Below are 18,345 nucleotides of genomic sequence, written 5' to 3' on the forward strand. Positions count from 1 at the left end.
AGACTCATGAGGTTTGAGCATTTTGGGGCCCCAGTGTGGACAAATGTCCGGGGTGCTGGCGCTGATTCACAGCCGCAGCTGAGAAGAGTATGCTTGCTGGGCAGCTGATTTGCAGAAGAAGATTAGAAACTGAGAAGTGCATAGGGTAAATATATGGTGTCTGTTACCACGGTGAAGATCCTGGTGGACCTCTCCCTCCAGTTGCTGTTCCCGTGAGGTCTGCACTGGTTTCCAGTCCCAATTATCTGTCTCGGTGGTTCCATGTCACCTCCTGGCAACTTCTGCGGGTTTCTCCATTGTGCCATCTGTGTTAGAAAAGGTACAGAGGCCCTCTTGTCCAGGTACAGACGCCCTCTCTGTGAGCGCGACATAAAAAAAGCAAGGTTTCTAACCTCAGTGCTGGTTCCACAGACAAAACTCAGACAGCGTCTCAAAGTTCGACGCCAAAGTCACAAAGCCAGTGATCCTGCTTGCTCTTGGACTTAAATGCACATACAGTAGCGATAGCAAATTCAGATATCAAATGGACAATGCCCTGTCAGTGAATTTTGGCCAGGTATTTCCGAGTGCAAGAAGAGGTACTTCGATGAAAGCCCAAACTGCTTTTTCTAACTGGAAATTTTTCCACATTCAATTGAAATTTCTTGAATTATTACTGACAAAAGTTGTTGGCATTTAAAGCAGAAGTGGGGGGAGGAGGCCTTTTTGTGTTTTTTTCCCTTCCCTTGTTCTTGGAAATGTCCCAGCTGACTTGGCTTAAAGCCTGAGGAAGGCTCCAGCCTGGCTTCTAGCCTGGAAACTTTATCACAAGTGGTTAAAGTTTGTCAATATTACAAAGACTGAAACTAGCCCTTCAGTTTCACTGTCTCCTTTTCTATTTTCTTTTCTTGAAGGAAAAAGATGGTACGTTTTGTATATATATCTTTGCTTTCTGGCAGAGTTTGGCTCTGTCCATATGCCCTGCTATCACCTCTGGCTGCCTCTGCCACCCACGGCCATGGCGCTTTGCTTTCAATTTTATTTGCACGAGAACTGAAGAGTTAGATGATAACAATGATACAACAGCTCCCAGTTGAGCAACACCAGTGGCTCCAAGGAGGAGGTGGAAGGATAAAAACAAAGGAGCCCAGAAATGCTTAAAAGAGGGACAAAGTCCGAAGAAGCGAAGCTCAGTGCAGAGGAAGGTGATATTAAAGCAAGGATATCATATGCAGTTTAATAAAGTAACAAGGAAGTTGGGAGCAATACTTGTTTTTTTTTTTTTTTTTTTTTTTTCCAAGTCATTAATGCATTATCAACTTGTCTGTGGGAAGAAGTGCTGAAAGAAAAGCAGGTCGAAGGATTGGGCTCTGCATGTGGCGGGATGTTTGCAGTCGGTCTTCCCTCCTGTGGGGCAGGGGCCCACAGCCAGGAGCCAGCAGACCTTAATGCCATCTCTGCTGGTTGGCGGCAGTATGGGTACGGGTTTAATGAAAAGCAGCTGTTAAAGCAGGCACTGAGGCCCAGGGGAGAATCGTTCTGATAGTCTGAACCAGTCCAGCTGAGGGTTTCGTAACATCAGGGCAGGGATTTTGGATTGCGTGATGGTGCAGGAGGATGATGCAGTCCTCCCCACAGTAGAAATTACCATGGGCATTCGGGCCCTTAATTTCACAGGGCACATTAGGATGGGAAATGTTTACCCACCACTTTCAAATCGGCATTTTTGAAGGTGTGTAGTCAGAGCAGTAAGGATCTCACAAGGGCACTGCAGCCCCACCTGAGGGTATTGGCTGCAGGAGCAGTCCTGCTGAGATGGAGACTTATTCAAGTGCCAATACCATCCAGTTCTGCTGAGCACAGCGTCTGGCAGCTCCTCTTCAGCCAGGTGCTGAGCTGTGCTGGTAACAGGAAGAGTTGCTTTTCGTATAAATGTGATAAGAGTTGGCTTTAAACTTGCACGTGTTGCTGGTTTCTTCATTTCTATAGTCCAACCAGCTCCTTCCAGTCACCTAACATGAAGATTGAGTATGAGGCTACGTGGGATCCCAGGACAGGAATCACTTGGTGAAGTTATCATGTTATGAATCTAAGTTCAATTAGAGAAAACATTTACAAGTTATTTCATTGACCCCCTGGCTAATGGAGACAGAGCATAGCTATTTAGTGGCCAGTGGTACCCAAGCCCACAGGGATCCAGCAGGCACGAAGCAGGACACAGCGTCTTCACAAGGCAGCCTGGGCTGTGCTCGCCCCAGCAGCGCTCTGGGACGCAGGCTGGGTGGTAGTGCAGGAGGGCAGTAGGGTAACGTGAACAAATTTCTTCTTCTGTGATCTGCACTGAAGTTACTGGAAAGGTGCAGAACAGCTGTCTTTCTCAGAAATTGGTTGCTTCATTTCCTTTCTATTTCAGCTCTTTTAAGAGCAGAATAAAAGGAAAGGTCTAGTTATCTCCACTTTTGAATAGTTACGTTTCCCTTTTTAAAGATCTTTTATTATTGTATTTTTATTATGCTTTCCTATAAATACAATACTGCTCTGTTTGTTCAAGATTTTGGTAATACTCAGGTTCCAAAGTCATAATAAGACTTGTTTCCATTTTGATTTTTTTTCCCTCTCTCTTTTTTTTCTAAAACACATGATATATGTAACAAATCAATAATAGAAGAGCCTAAATAATGTTAGTAGTACAGTCACCCTCATTTGTATCACAGCAAATTTGGATTAGCCTTTAACTTCTGCAGATTTACTCCAGACTGATTGTGCAACGGCATGGTTAAAAGCAGAACTTAACTTCTATTTATAGTGGCTAAAACACTGAGTTGGTTGAGTAACTTGCTCCTAATTGTAAAAAAATAGTTCAAGAAGTTAAGATTTTCATACAGTGGAAAAAGTCAGAAGTCTAATTAGTATTATGTGCCTGTGCAAAAAGCCTCCAATCCTAGATATGTAGATTTTTACTCATTTTTAGCTGTCGGGGCTATGAGATGGTATCAGAGTTGGTTCCTGCCTTTGTCAAACAAGTGTGGGAAGGTGACTGTGATCTTTCCCTATAAGATGCCATGCGATGGCTATTATGGAGCAGTCTGCTTCCCAAAGGACTTGCTGGCAGGCTCGGGGTGTTTCTTTCCTTCTTCACCTGACCTCATTAGCCCCAAAAGCCCAGCAGGAGGGAGGAGATGCTGAGTTTGACAGAGTCCTTTTTTTTAAATTCTTTTATCTTTCCCTGATTCCTTGAGACTTGGCTGAAATCAAGTCACAGTTGTACTGTTCAGCAATCTCCATCTCATTCAAAGTACTGTTCTTGTTTCCAAGAATTATGTTTATTTTACGGAACAACATGCATGTATGCATGTATACACACAGCTTTTGGCTTTAAGGCTATCTTTAATCCTTTCTCTGTGTAAGTTGCTTGTTGATATTGGAAATTTGCCTGAGCGGGGCATGCAGTATCTGGCCCTGTGTTTGTGCCAGATGATGCTGATATATTGACTGCACTTGGGTGGTGACTACTATTGGGTGTGTTTATGGACAAAAAGTGAGGTAGATGGACTGCATAGATATCAGTACACATCATGCTTACATTTTGCAAACAATAAAAAAAACCTGTTTGGACAAAATACGAACTTGATTTTAGTTTAGAGCTCTGACATCCCCACTGAATCTGTGCGTGCTAACCAGTGAAGACAACAACTTTTCAGATACCTTTCCTCCTACCAAGAAACAGAGATTGCCTCAGAAAACAAGAGCCTATGCTTTGTTCTGTAAATAGTTTAACTTGGGAGTATAAATAAAAGGCTTATTTCAATGCAGATAGCATCAGACATTGCCAAATGTATTAATAAAGGACAACACGAGAAAAAGGAAGGAACCAGAAAGTTCAGAGGTCTGGCAACAATCCAATCCAACTTTGCAAAAGTGATCTTTCTATGGAAATATTTAAATGATTTTGATTAATCATGCAGGGAAGCTGCCCTGGCTACTTTTTAAATACATGTTGAAAAGACAAACTCACACTGTTACTCAGAAAACATTTCAAGAAAGTTTTGACTTTGCATTCATTCATTAGGACAGCAGCAGCCTAGTATTCTTCAGTGGAACTTGAAGAAAAAGTGCTTGAACAAAGTTAAAAGATGCTATCAGATTTATGTTTTGAAATCCAGATGTAGAACCGAGAAAGGTGTTGTTTGTGCCTTTTGCTCACTATAGGAGCACACCTGTGTGCCTTGTATATCCTGAACGCCAGCCACCTTGCAGTCCTGACCTAGGGTGGCTGTCATCATCTGCCGGTGGCGATACCACCTTTTGTATTCCGTCACTGCGGACATTTAACTATAACAAATTTGCATTTTCTCCTCTTTCCTGTCCCTGAAAATAGACTTTGAACCAGGATCTTAAGCCAGTCAGGCTATTAGGTTTTGCTGGTGCAATTGAGAGGCAATGGTCTTGCTGTTTAGCTCAGGAGAGAGATTGGAAAGTGTATCTTTTGCTATACCCTGATATTTGTTGCTTTGCAGATAAGTGCTTCTGATAGTGCTGGGGTCAATGGGAAGACTGCCCAGCTGTCAGCTTTGCTACCCACCATGCTGTTATTCAAAATGGTAACAAGAAAGTGTCCAAAGGGAAATGCAAACAAAAGTAATTCATTTGTGATGCTTCCTGACTGATTATGAAATGCAGTCACATTTTGACAATAAAAAATATATACTCAGGCGGCAATAAGTTAAATAGCATTTTTCTTTCCCCGATGTGTGAATCTGTCAGAGCACTCAGATAGAAAGCTGAAGAGAGCAAAATAAATTTGTTCTGAGTATTAGTGAAGAGAGTTTTGATTGATGACTCAAGTTCCTCCAGACAGACTTTATGGGTTATTCCTCATGTGCTATTCGTTTCAGTTTAGCAAGAGTTACTCATCTTCCCCCATAAAGTACCTCTTGCGAATGAGGTTCTTCATCATCCTGTTTCCTAAGATATTTCTGTCATTTACTATAAAGGAGATGAAGCTCACGGTTTCTGAGGTATACAAAAAGGAGTACATTTATTTTCAGTCATAGGCTGAGGAAAAGGATCGGGTGTTTGTATTTCACTAAGAACTTGGGTAAGACAGCAACAGATCTCTTAAAAGTGCTCTTCTCCAGAAGTTTGGAAGGAGACAAATCTCAGAAAGGTCTGCTATTGCTCGCAGTGAACTGAAACATCTTAAAAACTGCTTACTGCATCTTCCTTTGCTCTTTGTATGTTAACTGACTAAAGAAAACAAGTATTCTTAACCTCAGAAGCAAAACAAATCAGCATCAATCAAAGTCATTCTTATGCACATCTGTAATTAGAAATACACCCCTACAGAGCACTCCATAAAGCACAGCCTCAAGTGAGTAAGATTTGTACACATACTAAACCCTGAAGATCATTAAACTATAGATCTTTTGCAAATGTTTTTCTCTTGGCTCTTACAAGCTCTTGTTATTAAATGTAAACTTAACTGAGGAAAAATTTTTAATATCCAAGGTCCAGCATGTGTGCGGATGTTGTATATATCGGCACCCTTAAATGAAAAGGGTAGAAAAGGAGATCTACCTCCTTGTTCACTCCTGTTCCCTTTCACAGCAGCTGTAGTGGTAATCGGATGAGAAGGTCTGACGTGCAGCTGACCTTCCTCTCCCCCGTGTCATGGCTGAATTGAAGCAAGTATTCCTCAAGAGGCTCTCGTGACTGTGTCAGGTCAGTGCAGAGATAGCTATGCACACACGCTGCTGCAGATTTCATCAACAGGGAGATCCCAAAGTAAATGGTCATCTACCAGAAAAATGCCTTGTACTACTGAATGCTGCCAATAACCCCCATAAAAATAAACTGCTTAGTGTACAGGCCAGGTAAGCATGGTAAGCCTTCCAGTGACTACACTTGTTAGTTAATACCTTTACCAGAGTTGTTCCCTGGCTCTAATTCAACTGAGAAGATTAGTTATGATTCACCATCAGATTACATCAGGTATTATGTGTAGGAGGATATGGCATTCAGTCTTAATTTGACTCCTTCTGCTGATATTACCCAGACCTGTGAAGTTAAACCAGTGCAAAAAGGAAGTGAAAATCATTCTTCCATCCTCCAAAGTCACAGCTGCAGAGCTATTTTGAAGGGTGTATTTACAAATCCTGATTTGCATAGTCCAAACAGGAGGCCCAAGCGCTGACCACAGTCAAGAGCACTCGTCCTGTTTTGTAAAACCAAATCCAATGTGAGTTCACTGAGGCAGAAAATTTTAACCTAGATGGAGAAGTATTAATCATAACAGCACTGTCCCTGACTGAGCTGGACCCAGCACATCATGGAGGCACAAATAGCTCAGAGAAATGTTTGGGCCCAGCAATGTGCAATATGAGGTCTGCCTCTCGAGTGAAGACACTGCTGGTGGAAAGCAATTTCCTGCAAGAGGAAAGCAACTGACATCCCTCCTGAAGTGACCTGATTTATCTTGTCCTCAGAAAACAACCCCCAGAATATTGGAAGGTTGCACCCACTTAGTCCTTGGGTGCAGAGCAGCCTGAATGGATTAAATATGAAGTGCACATCGCTCTGCTGTCTCTTGCAGCGTGGTTAGTAAATCAGGATTCATTAAGTCATTTGTACGTATCAGTCTCACTGAGCTACTCAAGACATTTATTTTCTTTCTTCCCCTTTTCTTTATTTATTTATTGTTTAATTAAGTGGTATGGTGAAACTTGCTAGCAGCTCTCAGCTCATGAGCTCAAACCCATAGCTGTGTTCCAGGCAAGAAAAATACTGCTAGATCCTGCAGCAAGTGTCTCGTATGCCTCTTAGGAGGTCTCTTGTGAACCTTCAGAAGACCAGGATCATGGTAAGCTAATATATGTGCCTGTCCTGCAAAACAGACTTCTTAACTTGCTTAGCAGAGATAATTACAACCTTAAGATACAGCCTTGTGGAACAGAAATGAATCTAGAAAACACCTGAAACAGGAGGGAAAGGTGTTCCTGCCTGGGTCCTCAGAGTATAAACTGCTACCCATATTCTGGCATCTGGCCTAAAACTGCAGACAGACCTCTCAGCTGTATCATTTGATTGTTATATGTATCAACCCTGGTCTGAAAAGTAGAAGAATGATGTAATTGTAGCTGGGGTTAGGTCAGACATTGCCATGTATGCTTATTGTATGTTCACATGCTTACCGTATGTTCGCAAAAGTTTGGAGCAGCTGCAGATTTTTTGAGGTTGATTGTATGAAGTACCACTATATTTGAATGTCTAACACGTCTGAGCTTTAAAAAAGCTGATTTTCAATCATTTGTTCAAGTGTCCATATTTTGACACCTTTTTTTTTTTGTGATTTCCTAAAACGGAGGCCTCCAATTCACTTTGTTGTAATCAGAACCCTTGCTCAGGCAGCTAGAAAGGCAGGTATAATTACTAATGATGGCGCCCAGAATCAGACATATCTTAAGAACCTAAGAAGCCTGAATTTGTGCAGTTTACATTGTCAAGGCTCTTCATCACACATGGAGCATGTCTGGAGCCACGGCACACAGTTCACTGCATATGTGTAGATGAACGCTGTCACGCAGGTAGGCATGGCACATCCAGAATTGTGCTTAAAGTGCATCGCTGTGGGGATTGCCATAATGTAATCAATACAGATGGTATTTTGGTCCTTTGCATCCCCTTGGGAGCAGAGTGGAAACCATCCCATTCAAAGTGAGACTGATGTGTTATGATAGTGCAACAAAGAAAGAGAAAAACATTGTGAATGCTTAATAAATCATAAGAGGTGGTTGAAACAGTCACCGCATGAATAGAGGAGGCTTAGTTCCTTGTAAATAATGAAAGACCTCTTGCATTGAACTCCTGAAAGAGATGGCACGTATGTGAGAGGTAACAGTGTCACCACAGCAGAGTTTCCGTGAAGGAAGAACGCTGGAGAGGTGCCTGAAGGCAGTGTTTTGTCCTAAAGGTGGGAAAACACGGTTCCAAGAGGAGCAGGAGCACACATGGCTGATGTGACGTGGCACTTCCCATCAGCTGCTTCTAGTTGCTGCCGGCACCTGCAGTGCAGTTGATGGCATTAAAAGGTAGCGGGGTGCTGTTCAATACAGGAGGTGCCATGCAGCACAGCATCTTACTTTGAGTCTGCTAGTTTGTGGTAAAAGCTTGAGGGTGCCTGAGAATCAGAAGAGGGGGGAGAGTTTTGGCCCTGCAGTATTCAGGGCTGCTGTACGCTGAGGTGGGTGGATCTTGCTGGGGTAGCTAAAGGAATTTAATCCACTTCCTAAGTGGATGCTATCACTCCAGGTTCTGGTGGTAAAGGTGGTTATTGCCACCAGTTCCATGTTTAACTGAACTCAACACAGAGCCTGGCAGAATCAGAAATATTGGTTGATAGTTAGATCCAAGGTCCTGCCTCGGCATGGTCCTGCCTCCCAGGTTTGGCATGCTTTGAACACACTTTGTTGCCTGGGCTCCTCCTGAGCACACTTTCCCAATAATATCAGGTGAGAAACATGCACTTGGGTGTCACCTGTCAGCAAAGGCAGGGATGCAATCGGACAGCTTCATAAGTCCCGTGCTCCTGTACAAGTCAGGATAAATTAGTAGATTAATTAATAGTCTGTATTCTACTGACACTGCATGCAATAATTGTTACTATAGTGCAAGCAAGTCCCTTGAAACCCATGAAACTGGAGTGTGATTTTAAAGCTCACAGAGGCAGCAATGCAATGAATATATGCACATGGAGAAGTTTAACACTGCAAGAGTTAATGAGACCACTAATTAGAAATTAGGTGTTGTGCATCACTGAACACAAGTCATATGAATCTTGTTTTTCAGAGTCTAGAGGATGTTTGCATTTATAGTAATAATAATGATAACCTAAACAGAAATTTTGGTTCCATTATAACTGTTCAGAAAATGAGCAAATTGCATAGCCTCTGAATCACTTTTCTGTTAATTTTGTCTTCTCTGCTTAATTCCAGTATCAGACTGTTAACCCATGAAATCAAGTTTTTACAAGTATCTTGTTGCAGTAGGAAACTGAAAAAAAAATGAATAACCTGTGAAGAAACCATAATGGTATAATTTTGAAAGCATTAACTGTAACTCAGACTGTTAACATCTGAAGGGAACAAGCATTACAGAATCACAGAATCACATTACTGTTATTTTATTTTCACCCAGTGGTTAAAAAAATGATATGGTCACAGAAATGCTTGATAGGATAAATACTTGAGTCATTGTAGATTCCATTAAATCTGATTTTTAAAATGTCAACAATCCACTCTCTAGTGGAAACTACAACTTCTGCATTACATATATCAGCATCTATGTCCTATAAAACATGTCAGAGCAGATTAGCTCTAGAAAAATAAGTGGTAAATTTGCCAATAAATCTCAGAGTTTAAAGACAAATCTCATAGAACCGTATAATCATAGAATACCCTGAGCTGGAAGCGACCCACGAGGATCATCGAGTCCAGCTCCTGGCTCCACACAGGACCACCCAAAAATCAGACAATATATCTGAGAGTGTTGTTCAAACATTGCCTAAATTTGATTTGTGTCTGCATATCATACTAGCTTTAATTAAAATCTGAATAGAAGAATATCCATATTCATTGTCCCAGAGTTGTGTTATTTAGGGAAGTTGTACTCAGAAGGCGTGAGCTTACATTTAAAGTGAAATACTAAGGAAAGAGGAAATACAGAAAGTTGAGAATGCAACTTTGAATAGGATTAGTCTCAAACTTAATGTCCAGTTGGCCAATTGATAGAGATGTGCTAGCCCTTTGAAGCTCTCAGTAATGTCCTGCCAAACAGATGGCAACACTCATCTCATCAAAAAGTAAGGACTACCTAAACATAGAGAACGGATTTGGCTTATTTTCTTTGTTGTTACTGTGTGAAGAACTTTCCTTTCATTTCTTTATTTCATTTTTACTTTTCCATGTAGAGGATCCTTTGTGACTAAGCCTCTTGCTTTTAAGAGTTTATGCATCAATTTGGAAGTTATTCTTGATTTCTGTTGGACTTGCTGAAAACCAGTGAACGTTGTTGAGATCACATCTGCTTGTGTGCATTTGGCTTAATCACAAAATGGCCCACTTTCCCACCGCAGGAGTTTTCTAAGCTTTTGCAACTGTTTGGTGCTCAGTTCATGCAGAGTTTGCTCACAGGGTTCTTTCTCAGTGCAAAGGTTTGCAATAAACTGACCCATGGAAAAGTGCTGAAAGTCCTTCTGGTAATCCCCCATTACACTGTTTTATCCATTACTGTCATCCTGTAAAATATTTCTTCAGTTGAAAGAGGAAATGTATTTAAAAATTGTTTATAAGGACATAACAGGACTCCATCATCTGCTTTTTCTGTTGAAGGCCCATCACATGACATTTCCTACACGTGCTTTTTTCTTAGATGGAATCACTTTCCTAGCCAGAAGGAGTCTGTGAATAAAGGTTAGAGTCTCTTGCCTTGTGCAGATACGTCTTCTGAAGATTGGCATTTAGAATTATTATTTTTTTCTCTGTCGGTGCCCCCACTTCTTTTCTTCTCATTCTGGAATGTCCAAATGAACAATAAAATGTACCTAAGTGGCAACTGGATGTCATGGCTTTCTCACAATTTCTATTGTGTCTCTTTTCATGCAATGTTTTAACTGTCCTGTGGACTGCCAATGAACCTTCAATGTGAGCTTAAAGTCAAGGCAGGCGGAGATACTGCCCCCCTAGCAATGAGGTCCTTGGGGACTCACTTGGAAATTAAACTATGGTCATTTTCAATATGGAATCGTTTTATTGTGTGGGTGCATCTGCACATAAACTTTACATTGGGTTCTGAACAGCATATAAAGGCTTGCAAGAGATAAATTAGACTAAGTATAGCACTCGTCATTAATCAGGATACTAAACAAGCATGAGCGCTAGAGAATGAACACAGCTGCCCCTTCATTTATCTTGCTGTCAGAAGGTAACTCTCCTACAGAGAGAAGCTCAGAAGTGATGACTTCAGGTCTTTTGTGTCTCTCAGCTTGCAGAGAATATACATGCTTATATATAATAAATACATATCTATGTTACACACATGTATGTTTGTATACACATAGACAAATAAACCATATGTAAGCACTTTTTTGTGCTGGTGCATGTGTAGTGATGTACTTGTTGTCCATAGTCTTAAATTGTAATTTTGAGCTGAAAAGTAAGACATATGCCTGTTTATTTGAAAGCTAAAATGTTTACTACTTGTTTCTGTCTACACTAAGTATTCAGGCTCAATAACAGAAATCTTGGCTACGGTCTTACTGTAGCGTTATCTTCTGTGATAACGTCATCAATTTCCCCAACAAGATGTGGTATAGGTGTAGCTGATATGGTAAGTCTTAGAAGGTCTTAGTTTTCATTTAAGAGTGAATATGTAATGCTGGAAGGTAATAAAACCTATTTTCTCATTTGACTGGGGGAAAAACAGCTAACTGAAGTACAATTTACTGAACATCTCTGTGTTATTTTTGTAGTAATTTCTGAGTGTCAAAGCATACTGTGAAGGCAAACTAACCAATGACTAGTCAGATACTAAGTTTATAGGGCAACAGACTCCACTGACCGGTCTTCCTTCATCTGACCTTTTGCATGAAAGCAATAAATCAGCCAACCTTCCATGTCTCTGGTATTGTCCTGAGCTCTTGGGAAAAGGATGATTGAATAGGAGGAATTAGTGCTGCTGCAAAGGATTTAGCATAATGGATAGATCATTAAGCTTTTAAGTCCAGTATCCTGGCTTCCACACTGGCCTACCATGGCTGCTTCAAGTAAGCAGAGATCTCCATACATAACTGGGACTGTTTGTGCAGGGAAGGAGAAGAATTTTCCAGGCCAAAGTCATGAGAACTGATCATCTGTGAAGCTGGGTGGTACTGCAGCCACAGTGGGACAGCAGCAAGAAGTACACAGATCTCAGGAACAGAGTCAGGATGTGCCTGTTCTGCAAGGAGGTTACTCCTTGCCATATGACCAGAGCTATAAACTCACTGTGGCCATGCCATCCCACAGCAGCATCTGGACCTGTATTCAAGGTATCTGAGGTACCTCTAGCAAGATGTCTGTGGAAATATGGAGCCCTCTATGGGTTGCAATACTCAGTTTTTTAGGCATTTTTCACAGCTACTCTGCTAACTCAAACTCAAACTAGCTAGTATGAAGTCAGCGTAAGTGTCAACACCTACACACTGATGCAGAAACTGCAGATATTTTGACTGCATTTGTGACTGTAGTCTTTAGTTCATCAGAACGAGGATGTGGGCTTCAGGTATGCAATTCACTGTACCTCAGTCAAGAACTTGCAGAAGAAAAGTATACCACTACCTAAGAGGACAGAGGTATTAATATGCAGCATTCTGGTACCTGTGAATATAGCATGCATTACCATAACTGATATGGAAGGTTTAATATTACATGGAAAGAAGGCAAAGCTCAATGCTGCAGCAGAGGTGAAGGAAGGTACTATGGCATCTTGTTGTCTTCAGAAATCATACCCTTTTTTTCCAGAGCTGCTCACCAGCAAACCACGTGGATCAGAGATAAAGTGATTTCCCCACCATTCTGAAATCAATGGAGTTCCTCTTAGCCATGCATCCTACCAGAGAAAGGATTTTTCAGCTTTCCTTCTATAGTGTCAGTGCATAATCCTGGAAGGATGGTGAAGGAAGGATCACAAATTATTTCATTTTGGATTTTCTTCTTGCTGTAAGGCATATGACTGCAGTTAAATGTAGGTGTCTATATGTACAGTAAATGTTTCAGCAGGTAGGACAAGCATTTTGAAAACAAAGCTATTTGATACCATGACGTTTGTTATTTCTCATGAGCACAAGAGAACATATTAGTCTTTAAATCTGTTGTGCTAGACATAAGCTATTGCTGCTGAACTCCCAGTAGTCTAGATTTTTTTTTTCTGTAACATCTTCTATCAGGATCTGAGAGAGTAGAGGTACTTCAGTTTTGTATTGTACCATAGCTACATTTATGCTTCTGTCCAAATTGTAGACTCTTTGGAGAAGAAATGATTTCACTCTTCTGTGCATGTGTAAGACCTACCCCATTCTTCCTGTCACCACTGCCTTTGTGCTGTACAATGTATGCTGTCCATGGCAAGCTCTCAAAGCCCTTCACTGAGGTGCAGCATGCGTTTTGCTAATAACACTATGCAGCTAGGGAACAGGTGAGATATTAAAGGTAGTGCTCCAAAGGTGGCCCTCTGCAGTTCCTATATAGCCCCATGTCTATTGCCTTCTATTCAGTGACAGTCAGTGCTGAGATGCTTGTAGGTGCCCATAACCTCCTATAAATGTTGGGCTGATGTTTAAATGCTCACTTTATCCCTTGAAGGGATGGAGATCTTGTCATGCAGCAGAAGTCTCCCACCAACTGTGCAACTCCACCAGCTGGTGTTGCCATCTCTGTTGTCAGACTTCTGCTTTCTGTCTCAGATTGCTGCCAATGGCATCTGTCAGTGCATCACCATTTCAATGCTGCTGCCTCTTGTCCTGTGGGAACTGGCACGAGGACAAGAACTGTCTGTGTATGCACTGGGTATCTGAACTGACACCACAGGCATTGGATCTTCAACAGTAATTCAACTGACTAGCTGAATGAGGAAGGTTGAGGTTGCCTAAGTCCGGGCATGTATAAGTATTAGACATGCCCTTCGGTATCTAGGACATCTGCAAGAACAGGTAGGTACAACACTTCTCATAGAGAGACCTGAAGTCTCTTTTGCAGTAGCAGCTAGAGGCCAGGCAGGATACCCTCAGCACCTAAAATGTATTTCCTGCCTCGATTTAGGTGACCAGCTCCTACCCCACATTTATGTTTTCAGTGGAGCCCTATTAAAATTGGAATTAAATGTTGGAATTAAATGAAACTTTTAGTCTCCTGTGTGATGTTTGTTCTGACAGAGGTTGCTCAGCAGCACAACTTCAAATCCACTTGATTTGAACTTACTTGATGTGTTTCAATCCTCGAAAACTTATGCTGGAGGACTCAGCTTGACAGGGCTTCCCACAAAAGGAAACAGCTAGATGTAGGCAAAGCCGGGCTGGTGACACATAATCAGATCAGCCACAGAAATACCCATGAACTTCATTTTGGTAATTTTGATGAGCCTACACTGAAAGCATGTGTCCATAATGTAGTTCCTCTCTATAAAATCCTAGACTTTATGGCCTGTAAACTTTAAATTATGTCTCAGCTACACCCACACTGACTATTATAATGCTTTGTGCATTGTCTTACCATCTGCCTACTGAGAGAAATTACAGTCCCATTGAATCATACTGTTGGGTCCCTGCATCATTGTAAGACATAAGACAGCTCCTGAGGAGTTTTCTGCTTGGTTGGTGCTGTGATGGCTTTTCAAATAACAATAAAGGCAGCAAGTGCATCAGTTTGAGCTGACTTACATCTCACATTCACAGTAGAAATCTCATCACTTTGATAGTTTGCTCTTCCTCCTTTCTTACAGCGCATTGCTGACAAGCAGCAAGTAGCACAACAGACGGGAGAGACAGGCTGACTTTAATGGAACCAAGAACAGACATAAACTTGTCTGCAGTTATGGCAACATTGCTTTTCAGCAAATCGTGCAGCAAAGTGGCAGATTTACAGAAGGACCAAAGCTGGAGACTGGGTGGGCTGCTGAGACTGCATACTTCAGAGGTGATCAAGTATCTTAGTCAGCAATTTGGCTGCCTAGATTGTGTGAAAGTTCACAAAACTGTCTAAAAAAAACAAACCAAAACAAAACAAAAAAATGGTGGGTGTACATTATGTATAAGTTCCTCTATTAAAAGTTAGGCTTTTCATGCATATGGTGGTTTCACACTGATGGGCAGCTGAGCACCACCACACTGCTCTCTCATTCCCCCTTCCTCAAAAGAACAAGGGGAGAAAATATGATAAAAAAAAGACTCGTGGGTTGAGATAAAGACAGGGAGATCCCTCACCAATTACCAACACAGGCAAAACAGGCTCAGCCCAAGGGAGATTAATGTAATTTATTGCCTACTAATAACACACTAGAGCAGTGAGAACTAAAAGCAAATTAAAAATGCCTTCCTCCCATCCACCTTCTTCCACCTCCTCCCCCCAAGCAGCACAGGGGAACAGGGGATGGGGGCTCCGGTCAGTCCCTAACGCTTCGTCTCCGTCGCTCCCTCACGGTCCCTCTCTGGCCCTGCTCCACGCAGGGTCCCTCCCACGGGATGCCGTCCTGCCCGAACTGAGCCTGCGGGGGCTGCCCACAGCCAGCAGCTCTCCAAGAACTGCTCCCACACGGCTCCGTACCACGGGGTCCATCCCCCAGGAGCAAACTGCTCCAGCACGGGTCCCCCACGGGTGGGCGGCAGCTCCCCCAGCCCCCCTGCTCCTGCGTGGGCTCCTCTCCACGGGCTGCAGCTCCGGCCCGGGGCCTGCTCCTGCGGGGGCTCTCCATGGGCCGCAGCCTCCTCCAGGCCACATCCACCTGCTCCACCGGGGGCTCCTCCATGGGCTGCAGCGTGGAGATCTGCTCCGTGTGGGACCCATGGGCTGCAGGGGGACAGCCTGCTCCACCAGGGGCCTCTCCACAGGCCGCAGGGGAACTGCTGCTGCGTGCCTGGAGCACCTCCTGCCCTCCTGCTGCACTGACCTTGGGGTCTGCAGGGCTGGTTCTCTCACATTTTTGCTCTCGCAGCTGCTGTTGTGCAGCAGCTTTCTTTTCCCTTTCTTCAATCTGCTCTCCCAGAGGCACAAACAGCATGGCTTATTGCCTTGACTCTGGGCAGCAGCGGGTCCCTTTTGGAGCCATCTGAAACTGGCCCTTATCTGACATGGGGCAGCTGCTGGATTCTTCTCACTGAGGCCACCCCTGCAGCCCCCCTGCTACCGAAACCTTGCCGTGCAAACCCAATACAGTGACTCCATTATGAAATTCTCACCTAGCAGTGGGGTATGGATGATAGTAATGAATAACCCTTGACATGCAAACCCAATATGATATCTAAACCTGCATTCCCAGTGTTTTACTATTACTGCCTTCATAAGAATTTCCTGAGAATTGTTATCATCAAACAGCAGGCGTACTATTGCTGGCCCGTTGCCTGAGAAATCTTACCTCAAGATATCTTCTGTGATAGGCTCTATTTCTGTGCTATGCTCAGGTCATATCATTGCAGGTCTGGTATTGCTGTTGTGGAAAAGTTTCTATCAGTTTTACTAACATTGTTAAACCAAATCGCTTTAATGGCATCATAAGCATCCGAGTTTCTATTGGTTGTCTTCTGTCACTGGCAGAAGTGTAACAGGCATCACCCCAGGAACCAGAATTTTGGCCTCTGCTCCTGCTTTGTACACTGTTGATTTCAGTGTCGCAGGGGAATTGTTGAGGACCTGTTAGTCACATAAATCAGACTGAAACACAGCTACAGTGTAGATTGAGTTGTATGGGAAACTTGGCAGGTTTTAAGTTCACAGGTCGCCCACTGAAACTTTCTTGCACGGACAAGGTGTGAAAGTGAGGAAACCAGATGCTTTCTCACTCCTTGCAGTCTGCAGGCGGCAGGGCCGTCTGCCGCGCTCTCCTTCCACCTAGATGCAGAAGTGCAGGGTGAAAGCTCAGCTTTTTGCCTTTCCAGGTTTCTTTGGAAAGATACTGCAACTAACATCCAGATTGGATAATGCTTATAGGGTTTTCAAAGTAGGTTCTTATTCTCAAACACTCAAGTGATATGTTTTTCAAGCTAACACGTGTATCCAAATAGCAATTTACAAGATACTCCTATGATATGGTCTGCTCTATAGCTCAAGCATGCCAGTGGAGGGGTGGGTATACCATCTGGATATACTTGCTCTCCTCTTGCCTGCTCTCTTTTCACAGGGTTGCTAGTCAGCACAAAGCTCTTACAAGCTTTTGACTAAACAAATTTATTGCAGTTTTGCCAGGGCTCAAAGGTGTAGGGTGGCAAGTAGGATTCATGCATTACAACATTCAGCATTGCAACATTCAGCTTTGTAATACTTAATTTCTAGGCATCATGCCTAGTGCAGTACTGTCTCAGGTTAAGTGGCCAACTCACTGGTGAGCAGTTTCCCTGCTGTTACCTTCTCCTTCGTCTTTCCATACTCCCACGCTGGATTTTTGCCTCTCTTGCTACGTTGGGAGGTAAAAATGGGTGTCACTGAAATCAGGCTCCTGGTGCTGCAGTGTGTGCTGGGAGGGCTGTCCCAGCAGCTGGGGCGCTCCTCTGGGATGTGGCAAGTGACTCCTAGGGAGCAGGAGGGGAAATTAGGCTGTGCTAACCAGGGGACCCATGTAAACTTCAAGGCAATTGGTATTTGTATCTGTACTTGTTTTGACAACTGATATTTACGTCAGGACAGAAAGGAGACATACACCAGGCAGTGGCACAGATGTGAAACAACTCTGTCAGGTGCCAGCAGCCATTGAAAAACTATTTCTTTTACTGTAGGTAATAATATTGCAGTTATATTTCTTTATCTGCTAGGAAAGGTTCTTTCACATTGTTACATTGCTAGATTTTTGTTTCTTCTTTTTAGATTAATGTTTGAATTATATTGACCTAAAATAATTGTCTAAAATAATAGAAAAAGAATCATATTGTAATATCAGGGGTTTAGTCACTTTTTTTCTTTTTTTTTTTTTTTTAATTTTCCTATGCAAAACTTGCAGAGGATCAGCTTTCTCACCTGTGAAGGAAGGGAGGTAACTGGAGGAGTTCAGTTATGCAAGTCTGAAAATCTGTCTTGTAAGCATGTAACAGGGCGCATAACATTTCTGCCTGTACAGAGTAACAAATCAGTCTGAATGGACTTATTCTAGGAGAAGAGAGGAAGAGGGAAAAAAAGTCATTTCATCAGAGTGTGCACATGTGATCACTTCCATAAAATGTTTCCTCAGCAAGCAGAATGGGAATTGCCTGCTCATTTCTGCAGGATTCTTGCAGAATTTGTCACAGCTCCTCTGTGCCTGAGGAGCAAAGTACTGTCCAAGATAACAGTGAATAACAAAATGGAATTCACTTCAAGATAAAGTTCAACAAAGTCAGAGCTGCTGCTGCTTCGTGCAACTCACTTCCTATACAACAGTGCCATTGATAGGAATCTGGTTTTAATTACAACAGAGGCTAAAATGTCAGCATGTAACTGGTTAAAATGTCCTGGGATGTAGACTGAGGATCCACATTTTTGCTGGCCTGAGGAGTAAATGAGAGGGTATTTTCTGCTGCAGCAGAGAGCACACTTTTTGTTCCATGAAAATATTTTGCTGCTTGTTTAGTATTTTCTTCCACTCAATAAAAAAGGA

Source organism: Cygnus atratus, chromosome 3 (genome assembly GCF_013377495.2).
Source record: "Cygnus atratus isolate AKBS03 ecotype Queensland, Australia chromosome 3, CAtr_DNAZoo_HiC_assembly, whole genome shotgun sequence".
NCBI classification, from domain to species: domain Eukaryota; kingdom Metazoa; phylum Chordata; class Aves; order Anseriformes; family Anatidae; genus Cygnus; species Cygnus atratus.